Raw genomic sequence first — 22,147 nt, forward strand, 5'->3', positions numbered from 1 at the left:
GGCTAAACTTCCTGCTTATGGTATATCTTTTTTTCTTTTTTTTAATAGCAGAAATTGTTCTTAAAATTGTAGCTAATGTGGTCCAAGAAAAAAAGAGAAAGAGAGGAAGGGAGGTACCTGTAGACTGCTCTCATCTGATGTCGGGACACCACGGCTGATGGGAGAAGCACCTCCATCAGCTGGACATGTGGAGGATGAAACAATAGCAATGAATAATATCTGAGGATGAGGTAACAGAGTGAGTCATCGATCACAAAGGGACCGATACTGCGTGACTTGGATCTGGTCAAATCTCTCATCATACCCACATGATCTAAGGGCCAAACTCAGGCTCACTTCAATAAAACACAACTCCACTTATTTCAGGGGGAAGTCATGTGTGCAAAGGGTGAAGATACTCCTTCTGTGGCCTCAGTAGACCTCATATTTTTGACATGTTCACTAAATCAGGCACATGCACCATTCACAGAGATACAAAAGGAGAGCCCTCAAACTTTTTCCCACATGCAACAGCGAGACTCTACTCACTCAAATGCCTAAAAGGGCACTTAACTTTTAGATATTTAAATTAAAATATTACACCAAAAATAAGCCTCCATGCTGTGAGATTCCAGTGAGTGCTACAAATCCCAAGGACACTACCTTTGTAAGAATGTAGTTTTTTTAAAAAAAAAGGTAAAATCAAAGAGAAAACTGGGGCCACCAGCCTCAAGTTTTTCATCTGTACTCCCTGGGTGCAGCAGTACTGATCAAAACATGAGAGGATGTCCCTACCCACCTGAAAACAGAGAGACTGTCCATGTACACACTTTGGCAGTAGCAAAAACTCACAGATGCATCCACGTGGGTTAACTTCCAAGCCTTGTGCCTTGGGCAAAGCTGGATATTATTCCATCTGGTTGCAGATCTTTCTTACCCGAGTCTGCTTCATGCCTCTGCTGTCCAAATGAAGCCTCTCTCCATTGAGAAACATTCCTTCTGCCTCTTCAGCATGACTTAAGCTGAGGCTCTGCACTCATAGCCCTAATCTCTAGAGAGCTGGGATGAGATTTTCAAAAGCACTTAGTCTTGACCTACCTCTGCTCCAAATCAGACTGATCACATTAGGTTAACTATATTTAAGTCTGGCCATGTATATTTTGTCATAATAAACTTACCCCAAAAGAAATGCTGTTGCTTTATACAAGATTACAAGACCTGCAACTATATTTTTGCATCTCAATAAGGAATCTGATTTTCCAGTTTTGGGTCTGTGGAATTATTTTGGAGCACACTGAATATTTAGTACTGGCAGAACAGAGGTCAATGCAATTATGTCCCCTATAAACTGAGTGCTAAAGAAGCACTGCACTGGAGACCTTAAGGCTCAAAACTCCAAAACAAATGTTTAAAATTAATAAAGATCTCATGCCAGCCAGAATGCACTTTTTTCCCAGCATATATGAGTGGCTCTGCACAATGAAGACCTAAATATCAATATGGGACTTTATCTTTCAGTTCCTCCTTTTTTTTTTTTTTTTTTTTTTTTTTTTTTTTTTTTTTTCCCCAAGAATTGCCTGGCAGCGAGTGTTTCTAAATAGTACAAGTAGTGACTGTCAGCTGCCACCAGCTTTTTTCCAAAACACGAACACTGGAGAGCCACTTCTCAACTTGGTCCATATGGCACCTTCAGAAAGGCCAGAGTAGTAATTCAGGAATTTTGGCCATGAAGCTCATACAGTGTAGGACTAAACGTACTCTTCCAGATGAGATGGTTTTGTTTTTGTTTTTTTAAAATTAGTATGTTGTTAGGTATTAGATTTGTTTTTGTTTTTGTTTTTGTTTTTGTTTTTGTTTTTGTTTTTGTTTTTGTTTTTGTTTTTTGTTTTTTGTTTTTTGTTTTTTGTTTTTTGTTTTTGTTTCCTTTTCTTATAGAATTTTTCCCCATAAGTTGCTAGGAGATAAATTAGTCTTTGACTGTAACAAAGAAGTGGCCAAAGGAGATTGTATCACTGAGCTAACCTATTGTTTTTGAGTCTCTGGGAGTTTTCTCTCAGAGGGGCGAGATAACTCAAGCTTTGGGAAAGGTAAAAGACAGAGCTGGGGGGACAGTTGCTCTCTCGCTCTCAGCATCGGGGAGGATGGTCGGGCTGCTGCTCACTGCGGGAAGAGTTCACCGTCATAACTCCGTCTCATCCTGGGAAATCTACCATCATCTGCTCGTGCATCCGGGAATCCTGAGCTCGCCTCCTGCCCTGCTGGGCCGGCCCTGCCCCACCACTGCTGCTTCCTCGGCGCTTTGAGGCTTTTCTGCTACTCTGTAGCCCTGCACTGCCCTGCCCTGCTGGGACATCCCTACCGTTCCAGCAACCAGTGCAAAGCATCTGATCTCATCCACCAGCCTGGGACTTTACACCATTTCCAGCTTGGTCTCTTGGAGTCCCGCAGGGGCACTGAGATTAAACTGCCCCGGGCTTTGTGAAAGAAAGCCCTCGAGGTTCCTGGTTCTGTTTATTATTAATGCTGTAGTTGTTGTTTGTTTGTTTTGTCATATATACTAGTAAAGAACTGTTATTCCTATCCCCATACCTCTGCCTGAAAGCCCCTTTAATATTCTAAATTAAAATAATTTGGAGGGAGGGGATTTGAATTCTCCATCTCTGGGGAGGTCCTGCCCCCTTCCTAGCAGATACCTGTCTTTCAAACAAAGACATATGTTGAGCCTTCTTCTGCTGCATTTTCTCTTGTGATATATAGGTATTTTTAACCAAATCCATAATTGGTCTATCTAAATGATTGACAGCAAAGGTGAAGGAACAGTCTGTTGGTCTTGACTGCTAGAGTAATGAATAGAGAAACGGACATGTTAAATTTCTTCACCTCCAATTGGAATTATAAATTTGTTGGGGGTTAGATTTGGTTTTTTTCTTCTCACAGAATTTTTTCCCATAAGTTTCCAAGAAGCCTTGATGACTACTTAGTCAGAACAAAAGGAGTACTTGAGGGATGTGGCAGCACAAGGCTACACCTATTGTTTTTGAGTCCCTGGGAGTGTCCCTCAGAGGGGAGAGATGATGAGCTTTGGGAAAGGCAAAAAGACAGATCTGGGGGAGGGGGAGGCACTCTTGCTCTCAGCGCCGAGGAGGACGGTCAGGCTGCCCTCTGCCTCTGCCTCGTCCTGGGAAATCTATCGTCATCTGCTCCTGTACCCGGGAATCCTGAGCTCGCTTTCTCCAGCCTCCCCCCACCGCCGCTGCTTCTTCAGAGCTTTGAGGTTCCCCTGCTACTCTGTAGCCCTGCACTGCCCAGCCCTGCCGGGACACCCCTGCTGCTCCAGCTACCAGCGCAGAGCTCCTCATCTCTTCCACCAGCCCGGGACTTTCCTCCCTTCCAGCTCGGCCTCTCGGAGTCCTGCAGGGGCGCCGAGATCAAACTGCTCTGGGCTTTCGTAAAAGAAAGCCCTCAAGGTTCTTGGTTCTCTTTATTATTGATGCTGTAGTTGTTGTTTGTTTGTCGTTTTGTCATATATACTAGTAAAGAACTGTTATTCCTATCCCCATACCTCTGTCTGAAAGCTCCTTTAATTTTTTTTTAATTGGAATAATTTGGAGGGAGGGGATTTGAATTCTCCATCTCTAGGGAGGTCCTGCCCCCTTCCTAGCAGATATCTGTCTTCTCAAACCAAGACAAAATTATAGACTTCTTTTACATTATCATATTACCAAGTTCATCTTAAAAATGGAATGATTCCTTGGGGGTATATTTATAGTGAAAAAATACATATCTAATGCTGTACTTAGCATATCTTCATATTTTAATAAAATTGGTTTGATTGTTCCGATTTGGTTCTTATTTTTGGAAATTAAAAAGCAGAATCAGGTCATCTTACATCTTTTTACAAGGTCCATTGTGGAATTGCATTTTATGGAAATGGTTTGCTCTAGCTCACCCCTGGAAAATGTATGGTTTATCCCAAGTCTGTATCCTCCCTGCAGTATCGTGTATCTGTAACCTCATTGGCTGGAGAATGTTACCGCGCCCCTTTGAACCTCTGTGATAAGAATGCTAAGGCAGAAGGCTCTGCCCCTCTTTGCCCCTCTCCCCCTGGAGGCCTCCTGATGCTCCCTTTCCCTCTCCTCCCTTCCCCCCCCTTCCCTTCCCCTCTCCCTCAGTGAATAAACCCTCACCTCATCAGCACCCCACCGGCATCTGAGTCTCCTTGCCTGCCAGCGCGGGAACACCACGACCCCAAAAGACCCCGGGGGTCTCCGGGGGGCACTCCCCGGGGACCCCCCATAAATTTAAACAACAACAGTCCATCGTTTTGCTCCTGCAGGACATTCTGAAGTTTTCAAAAGCTCTTTGTAATTTAACATATCCTCCTGCTCTCTCCCTACAGCTACTTGGCACATCGCATCTTCCCAGTTTGGCCAAGGGCCACTTTATCTGAGTCTGTACAAACTTTGCAGGGAGTGGAACTGAGATCTGAAAAAGTCTGTGGAAATAAAGTTTCTACCCCATAAAACCCCTTTAATTCAGCCTTCATCCCTAAGCAAACAACTTCTGCGAAACAAATCATTGTGTCCAAATGAATCAGTTTGTGTGAAAGCAAACACAGCCCCTCAATAAAGCAAAGCAGTAAACCACAGGGAAATGTCTCCAAGACAGATACAGTGCATTTAGACTCTCCAGTGTGCTTTACATGAGAGGGAGGGGAGAGAGCTCTTTAAAGTTTTGTGTAAATTAGACTTAAGTTCAAATCATGCTGGTACAAAATCTCAATGCCCAGCTCCTAATGCTTTAACTGTCTGTGGAAGTGCAGAGAGGACAAAGATGATCTGCATTGTGGGATACCAAGAGGAGGGGTTTTCCGGGGAGGGAGTAGATGCAGTCACCCAGGCCCCAAGTCCTGTCCTCCACCCCAAAGCAGGCCCAGGCAATAAGACTCTCAATCTGCTCTCGATTCTTGACAGGCAAAGGGAGACACCTTGGCCACAGTTCTTTCTGTTCACCTGAGTTTTCTATACATTTAATGTATATAGCTCTGTCGGCAATGCTGCTTTCTACTGACTTTTTTCCTTCCACAGGAAAAAAAATCAGCCTCAAGTCATCTGCACGATGAATTCCCCTGCAGCTCTCATAAGTGCTGCCTGCCTTCAATTACATTGGTGTGCCTTGAACTTATAAAATATTTTCAATTTGCAGAACAGTTTTGACATGGGGAGAGAGGAAGGGACAGTGAAGAACAATACGCTTCAAATGAAATTTGGCACCATTCAGGATTTCTTCCACCTCAGAAAAAAATCCTCTGAGACAGAAATAAATGTATCTTATTAAGTTAGCAGTATATCTTTTCCTAATAGTGCAATTAGCTTTTATAGGAGATAGGCCCATGTACTGTCTTGAGAATAGATTCTCAGGCATATATAAGCATGTAATATCAGGCACACTTCTCTCAAATTAAGAGAAGCATTTGTCATTTCCAGTGCTGACACTGAAAAAGCAGTGTTTTAAATTCTGTATTAGCATAGACTCCCAAGGGATCTCTTGAGCAGTGCCTTTCAAGGAGCAAACCCCAGCACTGACTCCTTCAATTCCCTTTTCGCTGCCTGAAGGAGAAGCGCTGCTGGGGAACACCCTTTACACGGGAGAAGGCAGCAAGATCCACAACATTGCAATGAGCTGGTTAACAAGTCACGGCTAAGACATCTGAAAGACTTTGAGACTTTACCTCTTGCAACCATGTAAGGAGTCTCTGCAGCAGTCCTATCCCATCCTGAATTCCCACAGACGTCCAGAGCTCACCCCATTGCTTTGCTGCTGTGCTCCGTACAACATACACAGACGTACCTGTGGATCACCTCCCACTCTGCATATTAGGCAAAAGCAACTTTACTTCAATTACTGCAGACTTGGTAAATTGTAGCCCTTATCCATCAACAGGATGGCCTTCATTTAAGGTGACCAAAAGCCATTGCCAAACCGATTACACTGACTATTTTATTAATATCCTGTATTCAGCAAATGGGGAAGAAAAGGTATTATTCTGGTAACTGTTTCATGTTTGCCACCAGATACATGATGGAAATGTGTCCAGGAAATGCTTACTTGCCCACTATCACCCACGTGTAAGTGCAGACACTCTTCAGTTGCAAGGAAGCCACTAGAAAAAACTGCAAGGAAAGTAAAGTCACCACATGGACGAAAAAAAAGCTAACAAATACTGCCACACCATATCCAAGCATGCAGTGCAATGTTCTATTCACGCTTACAATTAGTATGAAGCTGTTTTCTTGGTATCAGCACAGGCTCAAAATGCCTGATCTTTCCCATTCCACAAACCCTACACAGTGACAAAATCTGCTCTAATATCTGGATGGCAGCAGTTACGTTTCCCATTGGCCATTTCTGTAACCCAAAAAGAAGCAGCATTTCCAGAGCACGATTTGCATCGTGGATGGGCAAAATCACCTTCTAAGGTTATTCATGTTTGTCAACCAACCAGGTCAAGGCTCTTCATGCAGTTATTCTGGCAGAAATGCATCCTCACCCAGCTGAAACCCATCGGTGATTCCTCTGGGCTAGGCTCCAGGTGGGGGACAGGAGGACAGCAATAACAGCATCTCAGCGCTGCATGGTTTCCAGCTTCCCTTCAGCCTACACTGTTTAATATCCGCAACATTGCACTTAACTGCAAACTGTAAATGTAAGGAATGCACAAATAAGCTCTGGCACACCTCCAGCTTAGCCCCTGCTCTTCACTTGGGTTCAGCTTTACCATGCAAAGTTCGAAACATCTGTTATAGACATGCTACCACCAAGCTTTGCAAAATCCGTCAACCTGCAAGCCTTGGCAACAAAACCAGTTCAAGAGATGTAAGCAGCAATCTGAGAAGATACTCCCCAGGAATTAGATTTTAAACAAACATTTCAGCTAATTGCATTCTTGTTCTCAGTGCAGTGAAGGCCCCGTTTAGCCAAAGCATTTGTCTACAGAGTTTAGTTTCTTCCATCTAATGAACGTTGATCCTGTCTTAGTCTCAGCTGGTATATCATCAGGATCAACATGAAATACTAATGGAGAGAGATGCTTAATATCATTTCAAGTGTTTAAGTTACAACTGCAGCTATTAGGGCAAATCCATTTTACTTGTTCCTCCTCAGGCTCTCCAGTAAGACAGATTTAAAAGTTTCCATGGGGAGAAGTGATTCATAATGGCTACACAGATGAGAAAAAGCCTTTCACCATTAATTACAGCCAGTGTTTCCAAACCCAAGCTGGTCATTTTGCTGTCACAACACATAATCAGCAAGGCTCATTTTATTTCGTTGCCTTCACAAATTAGTTCACTTTTTAAAAAGCAAGGTGGCTGCCTCCAGCAGCAGGGATAACTATGACAACCAGACAGAAAAATAAGCCATTGTCATCCACTTGTAGTCCATGGCAGAAAAATCCAGCAGATCCCCCAGTTTTCACTCCCCTTACTGGTTCAATGCAGGAATCAGTGTTGCTCCCTGTGGCATCCCAAACATGAGACTTTGAGGTGCACCCCTTTAAGACAATCACAGCCAGTCCTATGAATGTAGTTCTTGGCAGTGAGAGAAGCTTCCTCTATTTCAAACTTTCCAACTGCTCAGTCAAAGTGCAGGACCTGCAATAGCCAGAGCAGTGAGGAGGAGAAGGATGCTTCCTGCTCCTCCACCTGTCGAGGAACTGCACTGGGTCGAGCCCCAGTGGCATCCAAGCCATCTTCAGAGTGTTTTTAGAGACATCACAGTAATACAAGCAGGAGATGATGCATTGTAAGAGATGCTGGACTCACTCACCCAGAGAGAACATTATCAGGCACCACCTGCATTTTAAAGCAGGACTGTTTCGTTCTTTGCTTGGCTCAGGCTGCCCCTCAATCTCTTTGAGGAGCAACTTCTCCACAGCAGAGGCTTCTGGGGGATGTACCTGCCAAGATCCCAGTTTTGAACAAGGCACTCAAAATAGTGGTTGGAGCCCCTGACACCCACTAGACAGAGCATGCTGCTGGAAGCTATTGTTGAAAATACTAAATTTATCCTCATGCAGATTTTAAAAGGCCACTATTTATGCATGTAAATTCTGAAGGGCATTAGCAGCATCACTGACACACGCTGACAGCCAGCCCAGCTTTGGGAAGGGAATAAGCAGCAGTGACTGCCTGAATAATTGATGTGCTTTTACTCTGCCCCATGGCCCAGTTATTACATTGCTCACTCTCTTCAACTGCCTATGGTTTCTAAATTAATTAGAAATCTTAATGTCATGGCCAGCCAGTAACAAAAAAGGAAAAAAAAGACACCAAGAACAAAAGAAGAGAGTGCTTCTCATGCCCTTGAGCCTTGGGATTTCTTCCTTCAGTCTGGCCATTGTAGGAAGTAAAAGCACAGTCTCATTTTCTGCAGCTTTGGACCCCACTCACTGATACTAACAGCAGCACAGCATGAAATCCACTCCATCTGCAAAAAGCTCCCATTGCACGGGGGTAAGCATCCCTATCAAGGTCACTGCCTCCATAAGATGGGGCAAAACCTTTCCTAGGGTCTGGCTCATGTGCAGAGCAGCTACTGTGTGTTCTGCAATGAAATACATCTGATACGTCCCTAGCCCAGCCATGCAGCACCAAATAAAAAAGACACCACTGCAGTCTGGAGGAATAAAAGAGCTCATAGTTGTTCTGCTCACACAGCTGGCAAAACTAAATGACTGTGGGATACTGTTCATGGGATGAAAAAAACTGCGTGTGACTACCTGACCTCAAAGAAGAGGAGATCAAATATAACAACATGAGTGGCCATATTTTGCTGCATATATACCCTTACCTACTTACAATATTGCTTACGTGAAACTTTAAAACAACACCTATAGCTTTCAAGAAACCCAGTGGGAATAATTCCCATGTTTGAGCCACATTGCAATAGCGCAGGTAGTTGTGTTTCAAGGCCTCGGAAAGCACGTAGCCATGGTGAATGTGGGCATGTTTTTAATCTCTTACTTGCAAAAAGAAATACTGCTTTTTTCAAAAATCTTTTTAAAACTGTCCCAAAAGCATAAATAAACATAAATGACTGAACTTGTACAGATAAATTTAAATTGCACAGATAACTTGGACTAGTATTTCACCTTATTATAAAAAAGCAGTGGAATGCCAGTGAGACTCAACAGTATGGCACAGTCTTCCTCTTTGCCAACACATTGTATCATACTGTAATCGGCCACCTTTCCATTATTCCCTTTGGGAAACTCATTATTTTAAAGAAATCAAATTTTTCAACCTATCTTTTTGACATGGATAAACAGACTTAGAGCATTGAGCTGTCTGACTCCCAGTAAAGCTATCCTACATCTCCCACACATGCCAAGTGCCCAAACAGGACAGTCCTACAGCAGAGAAATGAGCTGGTGATGGTGACAGAAAGCATTACAGAGTTTTAAATGACAACACAAATCCAAATGGAAGTATCTAACAAAATTAATCCCATTTGTTAGCACGTGGAAGGTAGTTCAAAACACTGTGATCCCAAATACAGGAGAATGTGGTTCTCCAAAAGTTTAATGCACTTTGATCAAGTCTTTATTTGCTCCAAGAGCTGCTTCTTCTGTCTCCTCTTTTTCCTCTCCTGTCATAATTTTGCACTAACTTGATGCATGCAGAGATCACCACAAGAAAAACACACAAGGTTCCACACAAGTTGCAAATTTAGGCCCTTGAAGTGTTTTTCAACATGCTTCTTGAAATTACACTTCCATTTGTAGGGTGGAAAGATGGACTTCCAGAAAATGATAATGCTGATACATGGAGAAAGCAGAACTGTTCCACCCTATGATTCGTCTGTGTTTGTCATCTTGGCTTCATACTGCCTCTAAAATGCATGTGCTAATTATCAGCAGTATGGCACTGCAGATGTAGTGAACACAAGATGTCACTCACATGCATTTTTCAAACCCAAGCAATGAAATTAAGTGTCTCATAAAAACATGTCACATGTTCATACAGAAAGTTTCCTGACCCCAGCAATATCTGCTGTGTCTCTCTCTTCATAGCCATGTTTTTAAGTCTCACTAGGTTTGCTTTGCTATACTCAGATTTACAGACCTTCACATTATATATTCATTTTGTTCTTCATACTGGTGTCTACCGACACATTTTCTTACTTTAAATTCATTATAGTAATTACTAAAAAAACTTACTGAAATGCTCAGCTCATGTAGATTACTCAGCTTAACCCCAGTAATAATCATGCCCAACTCAGACTTTAGGCCAGAGGTGAGTTCCTGGTCCCTCTTCTGGATCACCATACAGCTGAACGGATGTACCAGCTGAAACAGGACCACTGTTGCCATGAGTTTTTCCCGGTTTTGCTGAGCGCTCATATTAAAGGAGAAGTTTGTACCTTCTCACGCTCTTTTAATGTAAACATCAGCTATGTTCTATAAACATAGCCATTGTTTTTACATTCTCTGCTGGGACAAACAAGACTGTGTGACAGTCCCCTTCACCAATGTGATGTGGAGGTGGGAATTCCTTCCTCCAATCCACAGGCCTCATAGTAAAAGTATAAAAGTAGGTTTTTGTAAATAAACCGGGTCTTCTGCCCTGCTGCTGTTGTTGCACCCAGATCTGTGTCCCCAGTCTGTTTTTCCTGGTTAGGCCTCCACGGTGATAGACCACCAGCCTTCAACATGGCCATGCCAGCCTAGTCCAACTTTTCCTCCAGGGAGGAAAGGGTGCAAAACCACTCAAGGCCCTGTAAGGGTGCTCACTTCTCAGCCTTGGAAAGAAAGTAGAAGGAAAATACCTCAGGAGATGGCAGCAGTACAGAGCAGCACAGCTCTGCTCCCTGCTTTTTGGAGCCTACTCTTTCAAGATGCAGCCCCTGGCAAAGTGTCTCATGAAAGTTTGATGAGCAGCATTTTGTTTAACACCAGCAACTGAGCCACAGCCCTGCCGAGCTGCGTTGCCCCAACAAAATGTCATGACCCAGGAGGATCAAGAAACTCAATTGCAAGAGGGAGGCTTGCAGGCAGCAGAGGAGCTCACAATCTCTGGAGCAGGGTGCATCACCCAACAGCTACTCGGTCACTGAAACATGAGGCTGCTGTAACGCTGATGATCACTGAGCCTCCTCTGACACTTGCCCAGCAGGCTGCAAGGCTCCACCAGGCAGTCTTGCAAACAGAGCAAAGTCTGCAGCCCTTTTCCCATTGGCACATATAAGCCTCGATATTTTTTTTTCCCCTTTTACCCTTATCACTTCTACACGTACTGAAAATATTCACGGTATGCTCTTCCCTACCATTTGCTTCAGCATTTTCCTGCTCTGCTGCTTTTGTTCCCCTGCTCCCTTTACACAAAGGAATATTCAAGAAACAAGTGGGCCTGCATAACTGAAAATATGCAAAACCCATATGCAGACACAGTGCTGGAGGCTCATGCAACGTGATCAGGTCTAAATATCTTATCACAGCAAACAAATGAGTCTTGACTGTATGGTCTGGTAATTACCTTTTCTTGTTCATCAAGTGCAAGAAATCCAGATGCTATTTTTTGCAGAGTACTGTATTCAACATTTCTGGAAACAAAGAGAAAAAGAAAACAATTAAAAATATTTATACTTGCCTCTGAGGACTTATCAGGCACTCATGAACTTTCTGCTATGCATTTACCAGAAGACAGAGCAATGAACAACAGATTTTTGATCAACAGAACTGATTTTTGGAGAGTAAGAATTTTTAATGTCTATGAAGTAGATCTCTGCATGGGAAGACAGCAGTAACACATACAAAACAGTGGTCAGAGAAAAAAAATCAGTGGACAATATCTGCCAATAATTTAAAAAACCTTAGAGATTCAAGTAGATATCAAACACACATACAGGTACAGTAGTATCTCTTCCCACTACAGGCTCCAATGTCATCTGGAGAAACTATTGTTAAACCAGACAATTTATCAGAGGTTTTTAGAGGTCGCTGCACCAGAATAAAAAACATCTAGTTTAAAAAGAAGTTAAAATAAATGATGATTGCAAGGATAGTAATTCCTTTTCCTCAGCAGCTACAACTTAAAATTTCTCTGTCCCTTTACATCTTCAGTATTTTCTTCTAGTTACAGTGTTAGATGCTAAATATAACATTAATTGACAAAACAATGAAATAGATGGATCCGTGTCAGCCTCCTGGAAGTGTTGCTTTTAGTAGGATTAATTACACATGAAAAATTGCTCCTCACAGTTGGGATTGCTACAGATGAAACTTCAGGGAAAATCAGTCTTTTCAGAGTCAAGCTGGATGGCACAGGACCCCAGGACCTCATCCCAGCCCAGTGAAACAATTAGAAAATTTAATTAAAACCCATGCAAAGGAAACAGCAATGAGTCCTCCTGCCTGAATTTTGCTTCCAACGTCAACCACAAATCCAGCTCACTTTCTCTCCTGTAGGAGAGAACACAGGTCATGTTATTTGAAAGAAGTGCATTGAAATGAAAAATACTTTAAAGGCTGATTAAAAAAGGATCCAGTGTTAACCTGGGGACAATTGTTCCAGTTACAGCAGTGAGTCCCCAAGCCTTTCCCAACCAGCACAGATTTCACTCTGCTGCCATGGATTCACACCCTGGACCACCCTACACCTTCAAAAAAGTCATACCAAAAAAAAAAAAAAAAAAGGTCCTGGGGCTCTGGTTTCACATCTGAGCTAATCCAGAACAGCCTTACTTTAATTTTCAATGGCAAAAAAAGAAAGTTGCAGCTCAGCTCTAAGCACTCCTCAACAGATCCTCCCCTGAGAGCATGAGAAGAACAAGGCAGAGGCATTGGTCCCTAACACATAATTCATCTTATTTATGTACTGAAGAAGCAATTGCTTGCATTCAGTAACCTCGGAAATCAGACAAGTAAATTAAAACTTAAACCAAGGTTTGAGAGTCCAGCATGCATGCTGGTTTTTGAGTGATTTCTCTATAATAGGCAAGTATGGATGCTCTGGAAGAAAATGAGACCTATTCCAGCTTGCCTGTCAGCAAAATTGCCTCTGTAAGCAATAAACAGGCTTTGGATCATTTAAGAAATTTACAGGGAAACTCAGGGTAAGGCCAGTTATTGTTCCTCACTGTACAAATGAAAAAGTCTCTAGATGTACAGACTATGCCCACTGTCAGCCTTGGATTTTGACCAAATATATACAGTTTCAGTAGGAAAAAACACTTTTACAAGTGTAGAGCAGACCAAGCAACACCTTGTAGGGGCATCCATATACTTTATTTCTAGGAAAAATGACATTTGTTTAGACTACTCGTGCTTTATAGCAAAACCTTTACCTGGTCCCAAGAAGCTTTTGGAGAATAATTCTCATTTGATGGGAGCAGTATAGAGGAGAGAAATTATCATTTGCCTGGTTTGAAGAAGTTAATGTTTGTTACCCCATTGCCTTGCAATGGTTTTTAAAATAAAATTAAAACAAGATCTTTGTTTCATTTATGATACGATACATTTTACTTCTGCTTGAAGCATAAAGGACTAGAGATAGCACAACATACTGTCCTTTATGGCTCTTCTGTGTCATTTTAAGATTCAGCACATGCTCTTCTCCCAGCTCACCTTTATTTTATCATAATGTGAGTGTACTGACTGGTAAATTTTTCTTGCCTTCCCTTCCCAAATGCCAAATGCATAACCTTGAGTTGGCCTCTGCCGTATGCTGTTTCTATGCAGATTTCAAATTCAGATTGGGAAATTCTTGTTCTTATTATAATAGGAAGGGAATCATACAGGGATTCCTGCATGTCATGGGTTGGCACTGGCCAGATGTTAATGCACCCATGAATATATGTTTTTTCCCTAACAACTACTGTGGGATGTGATCAGGAACAGAGCAGAGCAGGCTTAAATCTTGAAAACAAAAAAAAAAAACAAACACCAAAACTTTATTACATTACATAAGAACAGGGACAGAAAAACTCTTAAACACACACAGAGACAGAAATAAAAACTTCTCAGAACATCTCTTCCCCCAGTTTCCACCCCCCACACATTACTCTTCACAGACCAAACCTTTGGGTTTTAGATCAAACAATCACCACTCAAAAAAAACCAAAACAAACCAATCTTCAATTCAGCAAGGGAGAGAGGAGTCTCTCTCGCACCACGGACTGTTCCCCAAAACACACGGGTCTACCCCTTATGTGTTCCCATGTCACCCGTAGCACCGCCCGGAGAAGTCTGCCAGGGTGACACTCTCTTTTTCCTATGTCCAGCGCTCTCACCGCTGTCCATAGTCTGAAGCTGCATACAGGGCTCTTTTAAGGATACTTGCATGCCGAGCTCTCCCCCTTTTTACCCAGGGGCCGAGGTTCCGGGAGCAGGTCTCCCCTGAGGGCAGAGGGTGCCACCACACCCTCCCCCTCTCTTCTCTGCTCGCTCCACTCTTCAAGTGCCAGTCACTGTAGCAAAAGCAGGGGCAGCTGTATCCACCCAAAATGCAGTTTATGTTCAAAAGAGACTTAAGTTCAGTCCATGGCTGACATTATGCAAGAAAAGTCCAGCTCAGAAAACTACTCCTCTCATTCTTTGCCCATCGGGTTCCTTCCAATCGTGCTTTATCATCTCGGTCCCAGGTCGCTTCCCTCTCTCCTCCGAAACCACCAGTCATGAGAATCAATGTCTAAGAAAAGTTTCTTTCTGCCAAGCAAAGGTTAACAGTTTCTAGCTCTCGGCAGGGTGCAGGCTCAGGCACTCCCAGGCTCGGCAACTCCCACGTGGCTGGGCACCTTCTCCCGGAGGGGAGGGGGGAGGGGGGTGGGGGGTGAGCACACACAGAAGGCACTTCCACAGTTTTCCACCCCTCCATCCTGGCTGGGGCAGCTCAGTTCCAGAGTCCTGTCCACTCTCTTCTCCCCCCCGGGGCTCCGGCTTACCTGAGCCCGACCACGTGTTTCCCCTCCCCCACCCAGCCTCGTGGCTGGGCAGGAGAAGGAGGCCTGAGACGTCTCTCCGCCTAAACCAGAATCCAAAAGAGGCCGAACCCCCCTGGAGTCCTGCTTTTAACTCTTTGTGTCCTCAGAGGCGTGTCTAAACCTCCGAGTGACCAATCCAGGTGCCAGCAGAAAAGCTGATTACTGACTGGCCTGCCCACATCCCCCTGGAAAAATTGACCTCCCCCCGCAACCACGACACTGCAAGAGCAAGGATCTTGCAAAATACTTCTTAGAGAGTCGACGCACACTGGCAGTGGTGCACTGCAGGAACTACAGAGATTTAGCATTAGCCCTAAAACAGAGAATAAACACACTAAAGAAGGAGGCATTGCTTTACCTCTGACTCCTACTAATACTCAGAGCAGTGGAGCTCCTGTCCTTTATGCAAGAGAACTATGTTTTGATCCTCTTTTACTGTTTTCCACATCACTTGACTAACCTGTTTGACCTCAAACCTACAGTGTTTCTCAGAAAGCATTTGCTATTTCTTCCCCAGTACTCCCCTGGTCATACTATGCCTGGACAATTTGGAAAGTGGTCTCACTCAGGATGTAAAGGAGAGGGGAAATCACCTCTCTCCCTTACTTCACCCCATATTACCCTGGAGCTCTACCTGCCAAGTTTACTGCTAAATGAATAATTGGAGATACTTCAACATAGCCTACTTTTACTAACATGGCTGACAGTGTTCATGGGGATAAATATTTCTAAATCCTCTGCTATGGTGGGTAATGTATCCACCCAAAGAGGACATGGGCACATTGCTCTGCATCACAAGATGCCACAAGAAGGGTAATTAATCTGCAAACTGGCATGCTGCTGCACCATCTCAAACCAGAAGTTGCTAATAAGGAGAGCAACAATAAACACTTTATTTTGGCAACAGCAAAGGCTAGGAGGAGACTCCATCAAGATGGGATGGCTCACCCTCAAGGAACTGTCTTCGCTGCAAAAAGCCAAGCAGCCCAATTCTGTCGCAAATGCTCACAACAGAGGGACCCACAAAAAAGAACATGAAGTTTTAGGCAATCAGTAGGAGACTTCTGAAAAAGCCTTGCTTGTTAAAATGTACCAAGCACCCTGCTTCTGTCTCTGCAGAAGAAGAGTGAGCACCCAGCATCAGTGCCATGCTTTTGGGGATGAAAATCCATATGGAGCAGCACTGCCTTGCTCCCGGGCATCAGCATCTCTGCATCAGCCCAAGGAAACCCAATCAGCAACTTTCACCCACAGTGACTTAATTAAAAGGCACCCTACAGATTTCTCCAAATCCTCCACACTGACACCCTCCATTACCAAGCTCTTTTCATGAAAGTGATTAAAGCTAACAATTATAATTTCTTTTAGAGAAGCCCCTAGAGGCTTGGTGAGGCTCAGACTTCATTGTTCACAGAACACACTGCAAAGAAATCTCTCTCCTGAAGAGCTCATCCTGCACAAAGACAAGGCAATCAAGGAATAGCAGAAACAAAAGGCAAGGAGACAAAAAATTTTTGCTCAAGATCAAAAAGCAGGCCCCTGACAAAGCTAGAACAAAACCCACCTCCTCTGGAGTACTCATGAGGCCATGCTGACTCCCCAATAATAAGCTGATCAACTAATACTCTTTATTTATCAAGTGTCAAGAGCAGGTGAAGTAGTTCAGTGTTACTTGCTGTTCTGGTTTTGATCATGTCTTTTTGTGGTGGCTCTCCAAGCAAAGCTAACCATGACAGTGAAAGGGTTACCTCCCCTCCACATTCCAAAGAAATGTTTCCCATACTTTTTCATGCAGATTACTGACAAATCAATCCCCCTCAAATTTTTTATTCTTCCATCAATGCTCTCAACAAGGAGTGATTGCTCAAGTACCCTTTCTGAACCTTGCACTTCCAATTTTTTAAAGAATGGTCAATCTCAGTATGCATAATTATAATTGCAAATGGATCATTTCATCTTGCACTCTTCTGTTTTAATGGGCTTATGTACCATCAAATCTCTACAGCAACATTTAAAGTAAAAATGTCCTACATCATTCATGTGTGGTTTAGATATTTAAAACATTAATATGCAACCTGTGATATTATGAAAGGTTAGATTTCTAACTACCTGGCTCAATTATGACACCATAAATCTGATGTAGTCTTCACTGATTACTAGAAAAATCTTTCCAATGCAGTATAACTGTAATTTGATAGAACTTCTTGACATACAATTCATCAGCAAGAGAGCGGTTCTGTTGTGCTTTGTACAGGGATAGAACAAAGCACAAGTGTGCAAAGTGAGTGAAGCTTTTAGTCTTTGCAAAACAACTTCAGTGCCTAAAATATTAAAAGCAATGCTAAACTAATCTCTGGAAAGAAGTGCAGGCAATTCACTACAACTTGTATTACAATTGCCTTTGGTTTACCTTTTAAAAAACATTAGAGTCTACCATTATGGTTGTGTATCATAGTGCTGTACATTAACCTCTGTAATTTTCCAACATGGTATATTGCAGTAACACAAATTAGGCTATCTGGCAAAAAAAAAAAAATCTTAAAAAGATGCAATATTTAAAGACAGCAGACAGGAAAGCTCCTTGCTCCTTCCTGCCAAAGACAGCAGGAGAAAGTCCAGTCCTCTTTTCCTCAAAGCAAATGGTAAAATCCCATTAATTTCCCCTGGAACCAACTGATCCACAGCATCTGGGAAAGGATTCAGTCTAAATACATCGCAGACATAACAGATGAATGATTTTGGGGAAAGGGGTCACCTGCTCTCATTTTAACACTTCTGTGTAACAGGAACGGAGCAGGTCATTTCTGTAAGCTTGAAAATGCTTTGTGAGCTTTCAGTAGGATATTCCCTTCAGCTTTTTTTGCCTTCTGTCTCCATTTTCTTCCTGTTCATACACTTAATGGCTTTCAAATCTATTGAGTGTACAAGATGCTTAAAGCCTACACTTGATATTTACTGTTGTAGGAACAACATGGATGAAATATTGTTCTCCTGCAATTAATAGGAAAACATTTACATTACATGTATTTTTGAACAATTATACGTTCTCCACAAAAGAAACAAACTGGAAGCTAAATTTTCACTTGCACATAATATGGAAGTTTTCAAAGCAAGATATCTATTTCAGTTACTGAAAAACAACCATAATAAAATGCTCCTCGTGTTTGCAAATTATTCGAATTTCCATGATGAAATTTATCCACTCAGAAATATGTTTAATAACTAAACCAGAAAGATTTCATTTGGTTTTGTAACTGTTTTCAAAGATTCTTTTTTTTTTTCTTGGTGGGATAAGAGACTTCTAAAATTATGAAAAAAAAACCATAAGAAAGAAGAAGAAGAAAGAGAACACAGCCCAACACCAAGACAGCAACACTCACCTAGGGCGTGTTGGAGTCCTGCTTCTTCTATGCAGGATTCAGAACACACACTCAGACCTTGCTGCTTCCCCTACAAGGCCACTGACTCGCTGCTCTCCTTCCTATAGAACTACCTGGCTCCTTTCCCTCGCTCTCCACTTCTAATGTATCTGAAGCTCCATCCAAAATAAATGCTCCTGTTAAATATATTGAGTTTGAGGAGAAAAAGGTCAGCTTCATTTTGTCTCAGCTGGCTCTAGCTCCCAGCTTTCAGGACCAGTGGGTGCTGGGGTTAAGCGAGACTTTTTGAGCCTGTCTTTGAAGCAGAGAGCTGTTGTTAGGGTTTTCGGATGGCACAGAAATAACAACATGACTCTCCATGATGGTAAAAATGAGACCAAACTTTATTCTTCTAAATTATACTTTTATAGAGTAGTTCGGTACAAAGAACATGATTGGTTATTCAGCGTCTACACCCTTTAGTAAACATTTCTTTCCTGCAAACATGTTGGAAAAACACCACCTGTGGATGGTTTCTCACTTCCCAAGGTTCGTTTGAATTCCTCCTTTAGATTTCTCAGGCTAACATGAGAAAGTTGCTTGTCTGCCTTTCACACAGATACTGGCATAGCCTGAAGCCTAAATTCAGACCAATTTCAGGCCCACAGAGAGCAGCCATTATTTCAAGCTGGCATCCCAGAGATATTTTTTTCCAAGCAATATACTGGTTCCAAGAGGTTTTTGAAGCAAGCAACCAGGCAGCTATGTGAAACTGCGGATCTGGTATTGGAAGATCCAGAGAGCTCCCGGCAACAAGGCATTTAATGGGAGCGGAGCCTGGAGCCCTGTCAAATCTAATCCTGGTTATACGTGCCACAGCTGGATTTCTTCAAGTAGGGGCTATTACACTGGCACACTGCTGACCAAAATCTTCTGTTTCATGTAAATTCTCTGCAAAGACCTTAGGAGATAAAACTGATTAATCCTATTTAAAATGAAAATCAAGGAAATGACACAGTCTGTTGAATCTATTTGATGAATGAAAAGCTTCCCTCATTTCTATGTTAATTGTCTTTTTATAAATGTGCAGCACTCTCATACTCACAGAATAATGTTTTCATATTTTTCTTCACTTGGAACATTGCAGGACAGATGTTACAAAGCAACCAGAGAGCCCTTCTGCATTATCAGGCCCCTGCAGAAGTGCCTAGCTGGGTGCTGACTCCTCTTTCAGACTTCTCATGGCTTTAACTAGAAAAAAAAAAATCCCAGCCTGCAGCAGTGCAGCAGCCCAGACACGGAAGGTAGGAAAGGACTGGCACCAGGCAGGATGCAGCACCTTCCAGGATGCTGAAAGGTGTGCAAGATGCCCCATTAGCATTGAGTAGGGAATGTACCATAAGTTAAATTCAACCAACACAAACACACAAATTCCCTGCTCTCCATTTGCACGAGTCTGATAACACTTCCGTGAAATGTCTTTGCTCGAGTTTTTATCAAAAGCCTACCTGCACATGACACTGTATCACAGAGAGGACATTTGGGAAAGCAATCAACCTGCAAAGGTATTCTTGAAGTGCAGAAATGCAGAACAGACCCTTTCAAGGCAAGTTCAACTTCTGATAAGAGTGATTTAAAGAGGAATGAACCGGCACACTGTTAACACCAGCCAATTAAAAGGTGGAATGCATAGAAGGGTCTCTATAGATACGTATGTAACACATTAAAGAGATCCACATTTTGTTTGTATACAGTCAAAATCACATCTTGCCAAAACTTGTAGGGGGGCAAAACTAACCTAAGAGGTAAAGGCACACTGGACAAAATCCAGAATCTGCTGCATTACTTGCTTAGACACCATTTATTGTGGCTACATTTTATTATACAGTAGTAAAAAATGACAAGGCAGCATCCTGCGTTATTTCCCGCTGGGATAAATGATACAGATTTACTATTAAACCTCAAAACCAGCACCAGTCTGCCAGGTTACATTCCATTTGTGTCTTTATAATGTGTCAATGGGCTGACATTTAGGCCTTCTGATGGTAAAGAGAATTATGTTATAGACATTTAAATATGCCATAAAATGCCTAGCACTGCACAAACTTAGAACTCTTCCCGTCTTTACCAAAACAACATACACAAATCAAAAATCTCACCAGACACCAGCATCCAAATCTAGGACCTATCGGTTTCCCTTTTTTCCATGCTAAGTTGATTTTTGTATTGCTGTCAGCCCCAGCTGACACTGGGAATGCACTCATAAAGGTCTGCCACAATTTGCAGCCCAAGGGCATCCTAAACCATGGAAATGCAGCAGAAAGGTGTGGCAGTGCATTATTTTTAGTTTATTATTATTTCATATTGGTTGTAATAACTCAGTTTTGCGTACCCCATTTTCCTTCTTTATGTGCCCTTAATTTAGTTCTATGTACCCCTATCCCCCTCATTAGTATTCCTTTGTCTCCTTCAGTTGCTTGAAGTTATGCGTGCACCTGTTATGTTATGTGACTTTCAGTTATCTGTCTATTATCTTTCCCGCCTTATGTAAACCCATCCCACACATCCTGGATTGGTTTCTGTTAGTTTTACCCGCGGATGCAACACCCTAGATACAGATCCTAATTGGTTGCTTTAAATTTACCGCTCCCTTTACCCCTCCCCTAAGCTTGTTGTATAAAACCCACTGCCCGAGCCCTGCTCGGGGCTTCTTGGGGTGTTGTCTTTTAGTTGCTCATCTCCTTAATAAACCTCTTCAGTTCACCCCAAGAGCCGTCTCGCCTCCACTCCATCTCTGCTTCCGAAATAGACACTGCCGAGAACATCGGAGTCCCTAGGTGGGGAGGTGAGAGCTCCCCAGGGGGGAAGGTGTCGCACCCCTGGCCACTGTGTGCCCTGGGACTGGAGAGAGTCACACACCGTGACATTCCTGGCGACCAACGAGAGGCCTCCCTGCCTCTTCTGAGGAACCAAACGGGCAAATTCGAGGGCGCCCGCCTCGCCAAGGAAGAGGAAGGGAGGAAGGAACATCGGCGGCACGGGACTCTTTGACTCCGGGGAGGAACCGAAAGGCAGGAGCGGTTCCAGGACTCCTTCGTGCCTGCCCCCAGTGGGGGTGTGTACCCGAGGACGAAGGAGAAAGCTTGCCGAGAAGGCCCTCGCAAGGTATGGTGCCTTGGAGGGAAGGCGCAGAGGCGCGCCGTGGCTGGGGTCTCTGGCGTAAGTGACTCGCAGAGATCCAGTCATGGGGGCGGCGAGCCGAGAACAGAAAGGGAGCCCTCGGCACGTGTCATCGAGACCTGCGACCCGATCAGCTGCGGGAGGCGTGGTGAGCCGAGAATCGCTAGATCCAGCGCCAGGGCGGTCCGCCTGGGGGGACTAGCGCCAGCTGAGCCTGCAGGGAGCCGAGGTGCTGCGAGGACCAAGCGCCTGGAATGGGTAAGGCTCCGGGGTCGCGCCCCAGCAGCGCGCAGGTTTTAGGTCCCTACCGGTTGGGAACTGGCCAGGCCGGTGGGGAATCCTTCTCCCAAAGGAAAAAAGGGTGGATTGTCGGTAGCTTACTGTCCAGACCTTACGGGATGTCTGCAGCAGATAAAGCAGCAGCTTGAGTGAGTGTTTCGAGTCCTCACTGCCCCTGCCTTGCCCCAATGAGGGAACTGCAGTAAGTTACCTGAGAGAAAGCCTTTGGGGAGGGAAGTAGGCTCACCAACCCCATTCCTTTCACTCTCACCCCCTGTAACCAGGAGTAAGTCGCGGGGCGCATCTTTGGGGGGAGGAGGGAGAGTGGAAGGAAAAAAAAGATAATGGAGCAGAGAGTGTTGAGTGGACAG

General features: G+C 43.5%; 1 protein-coding gene across 2 annotated transcripts in view; it reads right to left on the bottom strand.

Moving 5' to 3' along the window:
* Nucleotides 1-22,147, bottom strand: part of LOC134563470 (adhesion G protein-coupled receptor L3-like) — a 694,578-nt gene that overhangs the window by 553,142 nt on the left and 119,289 nt on the right. For both annotated transcript variants that reach the window (XM_063421391.1, XM_063421389.1), the window contains exon 3: nucleotides 11,514-11,580. The gene's annotated coding sequence lies outside the window, so the exon portion shown is untranslated. The remainder of the gene's footprint in view (nucleotides 1-11,513; nucleotides 11,581-22,147) is intronic.

This window comes from Prinia subflava, chromosome W, assembly GCF_021018805.1.
Source record: "Prinia subflava isolate CZ2003 ecotype Zambia chromosome W, Cam_Psub_1.2, whole genome shotgun sequence".
In the NCBI taxonomy this organism is placed as follows: domain Eukaryota; kingdom Metazoa; phylum Chordata; class Aves; order Passeriformes; family Cisticolidae; genus Prinia; species Prinia subflava.